Raw genomic sequence first — 7,500 nt, forward strand, 5'->3', positions numbered from 1 at the left:
TACTGGGGGGAAGGGACTGGTGGAGGGTAGGTACTGGGGGGAAGGGACTGGTGGAGGGTAGGTACTGGGGGGAAGGGACTGGTGGAGGGTAGGTACTGGGGGGAAGGGACTGGTGGAGGGTAGGTACTGGGGGGAAGGGACTGGTGGAGGGTAGGTACTGGGGGGACTGGTGGAGGGTGAGGTACTGGGGAAGGGACTGGTGGAGGGTAGGTACTGGGGGGAAGGGACTGGTGGAGGGTAGGTACTGGGGGATGGGACTGGTGGAGGGTAGGTACTGGGGGGAAGGGACTGGTGGAGGGTAGGTACTGGGGGGACTGGTGGAGGGTAGGTACTGGGGGGACTGGTGGAGGGTAGGTACTGGGGGAAGGGACTGGTGGAGGGTAGGTACTGGGGGAAGGGACTGGTGGAGGGTAGGTACTGGGGGGACTGGTGGAGGGTAGGTACTGGGGGGACTGGTGGAGGGTAGGTACTGGGGGGACTGGTGGAGGGTAGGTACTGGGGGAAGGGACTGGTGGAGGGTAGGTACTGGGGGGAAGGGACTGGTGGAGGGTAGGTACTGGGGGGAAGGGACTGGTGGAGGGTAGGTACTGGGGGGACTGGTGGAGGGTAGGTACTGGGGGGATGGGACTGGTGGAGGGTAGGTACTGGGGGAATGGACTGGTGGAGGGTAGGTACTGGGGGAAGGGACTGGTGGAGGGTAGGTACTGGGGGGATGGGACTGGTGGAGGGTAGGTACTGGGGGGAAGGGACTGGTGGAGGGTAGGTACTGGGGGGAAGGGACTGGTGGAGGCTAGGTACTGGGGGATGGGACTGGTGGAGGGTAGGTACTGGGGGGAAGGGACTGGTGGAGGGTAGGTACTGGGGGGAAGGGACTGGTGGAGGGTAGGTACTGGGGAAGGGACTGGTGGAGGGTAGGTACTGGGGGGAAGGGACTGGTGGAGGGTAGGTACTGGGGGAAGGGACTGGTGGAGGGTAGGTACTGGGGGGAAGGGACTGGTGGAGGGTAGGTACTGGGGGAAGGGACTGGTGGAGGGTAGGTACTGGGGGAAGGGACTGGTGGAGGGTAGGTACTGGGGGGACTGGTGGAGGGTAGGTACTGGGGGGAAGGGACTGGTGGAGGGTAGGTACTGGGGGGACTGGTGGAGGGTAGGTACTGGGGGGACTGGTGGAGGTTAGGTACTGGGGGGACTGGTGGAGGGTAGGTACTGGGGGACGGGACTGGTGGAGGGTAGGTACTGGGGGGAAGGGACTGGTGGAGGGTAGGTGCTGGGGGACGGGACTGGTGGAGGGTAGGTACTGGGGGGACTGGTGGAGGGTAGGTACTGGGGGGACTGGTGGAGGGTAGGTACTGGGGGAAGGGACTGGTGGAGGGTAGGTACTGGGGGGAAGGGGGGTGGAGGGTAGGTACTGGGGGGAAGGGACTGGTGGAGGGTAGGTACTGGGGGGATGGGACTGGTGGAGGGTAGGTACTGGGGGGACTGGTGGAGGGTAGGTACTGGGGGGAAGGGACTGGTGGAGGGTGAGTACTGGGGGGAAGGGACTGGTGGAGGGTAGGTACTGGGGGGAAGGGACTGGTGGAGGGTAGGTACTGGGGGGACTGGTGGAGGGTAAGTACTGGGGGGATGGGACTGGTGGAGGGTAGGTACTGGGGGAAGGGACTGGTGGAGGGTAGGTACTGGGGGGACTGGTGGAGGGTAGGTACTGGGGGGAAGGGACTGGTGGAGGGTAGGTACTGGGGGGACTGGTGGAGGGTAGGTACTGGGGGAAGGGACTGGTGGAGGGTAGGTACTGGGGGGAAGGGACTGGTGGAGGGTAGGTACTGGGGGAAGGGACTGGTGGAGGGTAGGTACTGGGGGGAAGGGACTGGTGGAGGGTAGGTACTGGGGGGAAGGGACTGGTGGAGGGTAGGTACTGGGGGGACTGGTGGAGGGTAGGTACTGGGGGAAGGGACTGGTGGAGGGTAGGTACTGGGGGGATGGGACTGGTGGAGGGTAGGTACTGGGGGGACTGGTGGAGGGTAGGTACTGGGGGGAAGGGACTGGTGGAGGGTAGGTACTGGGGGGAAGGGACTGGTGGAGGGTAGGTACTGGGGGGAAGGGACTGGTGGAGGGTAGGTACTGGGGGGATGGGACTGGTGGAGGGTAGGTACTGGGGGGAAGGGACTGGTGGAGGGTAGGTACTGGGGGGAAGGGACTGGTGGAGGGTAGGTACTGGGGGGAAGGGACTGGTGGAGGGTAGGTACTGGGGGGGACTGGTGGAGGGTAGGTACTGGGGGGAAGGGACTGGTGGAGGGTACTGGGGGGAAGGGACTGGTGGAGGGTAGGTACTGGGGGAAGGGACTGGTGGAGGGTAGGTACTGGGGGGAAGGGACTGGTGGAGGGTATGTACTGGGGGGAAGGGACTGGTGGAGGGTAGGTACTGGGGGGACTGGTGGAGGGTAGGTACTGGGGGGAAGGGACTGGTGGAGGGTAGGTACTGGGGGGAAGGGACTGGTGGAGGGTAGGTACTGGGGGGAAGGGACTGGTGGAGGGTAGGTACTGGGGGGAAGGGACTGGTGGAGGGTAGGTACTGGGGGGATGGGACTGGTGGAGGGTAGGTACTGGGGGGACTGGGGGAGGGTAGGTACTGGGGGGACTGGATGGAGGGTAAGTACTGGGGGACTGGTGGAGGGTAGGTACTGGGGGGATGGGACTGGTGGAGGGTACTGGGGGGAAGGGACTGGTGGAGGGTAGGTACTGGGGGGACTGGTGGAGGGTAGGTACTGGGGGGATTGGTGGAGGGTAGGTACTGGGGGGAAGGGACTGGTGGAGGGTAGGTACTGGGGGGATGGGACTGGTGGAGGGTAAGTACTGGGGGGGGCTGGTGGAGGGTAGGTACTGGGGGGATGGGACTGGTGGAGGGTAGGTACTGGGGGGACTGGTGGAGGGTAGGTACTGGGGATGGGACTGGTGGAGGGTAGTTACTGGGGGGACTGGTGGAGGGTAGGTACTGGGGGGACTGGGGGAGGGTAGGTACTGGGGGGAAGGGACTGGTGGAGGGTAGGTACTGGGGGGATGGGACTGGTGGAGGGTAGGTACTGGGGGGACTGGTGGAGGGTACGTACTGGGGGGATGGGACTGGTGGAGGGTAGGTACTGGGGGAAGGGACTGGTGGAGGGTAGGTACTGGGGGAAGGGACTGGTGGAGGGTAGGTACTGGGGGGAAGGGACTGGTGGAGGGTAGGTACTGGGGGGAAGGGACTGGTGGAGGGTAGGTACTGGGGGGAAGGGACTGGTGGAGGGTAGGTACTGGGGGGACTGGTGGAGGGTAGGTACTGGGGGAAGGGACTGGTGGAGGGTAGGTACTGGGGGGAAGGGACTGGTGGAGGGTAGGTACTGGGGGGAAGGGACTGGTGGAGGCTAGGTACTGGGGGATGGGACTGGTGGAGGGTAGGTACTGGGGGGAAGGGACTGGTGGAGGGTAGGTACTGGGGGGAAGGGACTGGTGGAGGGTAGGTACTGGGGGGAAGGGACTGGTGGAGGGTAGGTACTGGGGGGATGGGACTGGTGGAGGGTAGGTACTGGGGGAAGGGACTGGTGGAGGGTACTGGGGGGAAGGGACTGGTGGAGGGTAGGTACTGGGGGATGGGACTGGTGGAGGGTAGGTACTGGGGGAAGGGACTGGTGGAGGGTAGGTACTGGGGGGACTGGTGGAGGGTAGGTACTGGGGGATGGGACTGGTGGAGGGTAGGTACTGGGGGGAAGGGACTGGTGGAGGGTAGGTACTGGGGGGACTGGTGGAGGGTAGGTACTGGGGGGACTGGTGGAGGGTAGGTACTGGGGGGAAGGGACTGGTGGAGGGTAGGTACTGGGGGAAGGGACTGGTGGAGGGTAGGTACTGGGGGGACTGGTGGAGGGTAGGTACTGGGGGGACTGGTGGAGGGTAGGTACTGGGGGGACTGGTGGAGGGTAGGTACTGGGGGAAGGGACTGGTGGAGGGTAGGTACTGGGGGGAAGGGACTGGTGGAGGGTAGGTACTGGGGGGAAGGGACTGGTGGAGGGTAGGTACTGGGGGGACTGGTGGAGGGTAGGTACTGGGGGGATGGGACTGGTGGAGGGTAGGTACTGGGGGGAATGGACTGGTGGAGGGTAGGTACTGGGGGAAGGGACTGGTGGAGGGTAGGTACTGGGGGGATGGGACTGGTGGAGGGTAGGTACTGGGGGGAAGGGACTGGTGGAGGGTAGGTACTGGGGGGAAGGGACTGGTGGAGGCTAGGTACTGGGGGATGGGACTGGTGGAGGGTAGGTACTGGGGGGAAGGGACTGGTGGAGGGTAGGTACTGGGGGGAAGGGACTGGTGGAGGGTAGGTACTGGGGGAAGGGACTGGTGGAGGGTAGGTACTGGGGGGAAGGGACTGGTGGAGGGTAGGTACTGGGGGGAAGGGACTGGTGGAGGGTAGGTACTGGGGGGAAGGGACTGGTGGAGGGTAGGTACTGGGGGGAAGGGACTGGTGGAGGGTAGGTACTGGGGGAAGGGACTGGTGGAGGGTAGGTACTGGGGGGACTGGTGGAGGGTAGGTACTGGGGGGAAGGGACTGGTGGAGGGTAGGTACTGGGGGGACTGGTGGAGGGTAGGTACTGGGGGGACTGGTGGAGGTTAGGTACTGGGGGGACTGGTGGAGGGTAGGTACTGGGGGACGGGACTGGTGGAGGGTAGGTACTGGGGGGAAGGGACTGGTGGAGGGTAGGTGCTGGGGGACGGGACTGGTGGAGGGTAGGTACTGGGGGGACTGGTGGAGGGTAGGTACTGGGGGGACTGGTGGAGGGTAGGTACTGGGGGAAGGGACTGGTGGAGGGTAGGTACTGGGGGGAAGGGGGGTGGAGGGTAGGTACTGGGGGGAAGGGACTGGTGGAGGGTAGGTACTGGGGGGATGGGACTGGTGGAGGGTAGGTACTGGGGGGACTGGTGGAGGGTAGGTACTGGGGGGAAGGGACTGGTGGAGGGTGAGTACTGGGGGGAAGGGACTGGTGGAGGGTAGGTACTGGGGGGAAGGGACTGGTGGAGGGTAGGTACTGGGGGGACTGGTGGAGGGTAAGTACTGGGGGGATGGGACTGGTGGAGGGTAGGTACTGGGGGAAGGGACTGGTGGAGGGTAGGTACTGGGGGGACTGGTGGAGGGTAGGTACTGGGGGGAAGGGACTGGTGGAGGGTAGGTACTGGGGGGACTGGTGGAGGGTAGGTACTGGGGGGAAGGGACTGGTGGAGGGTAGGTACTGGGGGGAAGGGACTGGTGGAGGGTAGGTACTGGGGGAAGGGACTGGTGGAGGGTAGGTACTGGGGGGAAGGGACTGGTGGAGGGTAGGTACTGGGGGGAAGGGACTGGTGGAGGGTAGGTACTGGGGGGACTGGTGGAGGGTAGGTACTGGGGGAAGGGACTGGTGGAGGGTAGGTACTGGGGGGATGGGACTGGTGGAGGGTAGGTACTGGGGGGACTGGTGGAGGGTAGGTACTGGGGGGAAGGGACTGGTGGAGGGTAGGTACTGGGGGGAAGGGACTGGTGGAGGGTAGGTACTGGGGGGAAGGGACTGGTGGAGGGTAGGTACTGGGGGGATGGGACTGGTGGAGGGTAGGTACTGGGGGGAAGGGACTGGTGGAGGGTAGGTACTGGGGGGAAGGGACTGGTGGAGGGTAGGTACTGGGGGGAAGGGACTGGTGGAGGGTAGGTACTGGGGGGACTGGTGGAGGGTAGGTACTGGGGGGAAGGGACTGGTGGAGGGTACTGGGGGGAAGGGACTGGTGGAGGGTAGGTACTGGGGGAAGGGACTGGTGGAGGGTAGGTACTGGGGGGAAGGGACTGGTGGAGGGTATGTACTGGGGGGAAGGGACTGGTGGAGGGTAGGTACTGGGGGGACTGGTGGAGGGTAGGTACTGGGGGGGAAGGGACTGGTGGAGGGTAGGTACTGGGGGGAAGGGACTGGTGGAGGGTAGGTACTGGGGGGAAGGGACTGGTGGAGGGTAGGTACTGGGGGGAAGGGACTGGTGGAGGGTAGGTACTGGGGGGATGGGACTGGTGGAGGGTAGGTACTGGGGGGACTGGGGGAGGGTAGGTACTGGGGGGACTGGATGGAGGGTAAGTACTGGGGGACTGGTGGAGGGTAGGTACTGGGGGGATGGGACTGGTGGAGGGTACTGGGGGGAAGGGACTGGTGGAGGGTAGGTACTGGGGGGACTGGTGGAGGGTAGGTACTGGGGGGATTGGTGGAGGGTAGGTACTGGGGGGAAGGGACTGGTGGAGGGTAGGTACTGGGGGGATGGGACTGGTGGAGGGTAAGTACTGGGGGGGGCTGGTGGAGGGTAGGTACTGGGGGGATGGGACTGGTGGAGGGTAGGTACTGGGGGGACTGGTGGAGGGTAGGTACTGGGGATGGGACTGGTGGAGGGTAGTTACTGGGGGGACTGGTGGAGGGTAGGTACTGGGGGGACTGGGGGAGGGTAGGTACTGGGGGGAAGGGACTGGTGGAGGGTAGGTACTGGGGGGATGGGACTGGTGGAGGGTAGGTACTGGGGGGACTGGTGGAGGGTACGTACTGGGGGGATGGGACTGGTGGAGGGTAGGTACTGGGGGAAGGGACTGGTGGAGGGTAGGTACTGGGGGAAGGGACTGGTGGAGGGTAGGTACTGGGGGGAAGGGACTGGTGGAGGGTAGGTACTGGGGGGAAGGGACTGGTGGAGGGTAGGTACTGGGGGGAAGGGACTGGTGGAGGGTAGGTACTGGGGGGACTGGTGGAGGGTAGGTACTGGGGGAAGGGACTGGTGGAGGGTAGGTACTGGGGGGAAGGGACTGGTGGAGGGTAGGTACTGGGGGGAAGGGACTGGTGGAGGCTAGGTACTGGGGGATGGGACTGGTGGAGGGTAGGTACTGGGGGGAAGGGACTGGTGGAGGGTAGGTACTGGGGGGAAGGGACTGGTGGAGGGTAGGTACTGGGGGGAAGGGACTGGTGGAGGGTAGGTACTGGGGGGATGGGACTGGTGGAGGGTAGGTACTGGGGGAAGGGACTGGTGGAGGGTACTGGGGGGAAGGGACTGGTGGAGGGTAGGTACTGGGGGATGGGACTGGTGGAGGGTAGGTACTGGGGGAAGGGACTGGTGGAGGGTAGGTACTGGGGGGACTGGTGGAGGGTAGGTACTGGGGGATGGGACTGGTGGAGGGTAGGTACTGGGGGGACTGGTGGAGGGTAGGTCCTGGGGGGAAGGGACTGGTGGAGGGTAGGTACTGGGGGGACTGGTGGAGGGTAGGTACTGGGGGATGGGACTGGTGGAGGGTAGGTACTGGGGGGACTGGTGGAGGGTAGGTACTGGGGGGAAGGGACTGGTGGAGGGTAGGTACTGGGGGGAAGGGACTGGTGGAGGGTAGGTACTGGGGGGACTGGTGGAGGGTAGGTACTGGGGGGAAGGGACTGGTGGAGGGTAGGTACTGGGGGGAAGGGACTGGTGGAGGGTAGGTACTGGGGGAAGGGACTGG

General features: G+C 64.5%; 1 protein-coding gene across 1 annotated transcript in view; it reads left to right on the forward strand.

Annotated features, from left to right (window-relative positions):
- Positions 1–7,500, forward strand: part of LOC123732709 (DNA topoisomerase 3-alpha-like) — a 43,923-nt gene that overhangs the window by 32,621 nt on the left and 3,802 nt on the right. The gene's annotated exons all lie outside the window — the stretch shown is intronic.

This window comes from Salmo salar, unplaced genomic scaffold, assembly GCF_965601325.2.
Source record: "Salmo salar unplaced genomic scaffold, fSalSal1 ptg000691l, whole genome shotgun sequence".
NCBI classification, from domain to species: Eukaryota; Metazoa; Chordata; class Actinopteri; order Salmoniformes; family Salmonidae; genus Salmo; species Salmo salar.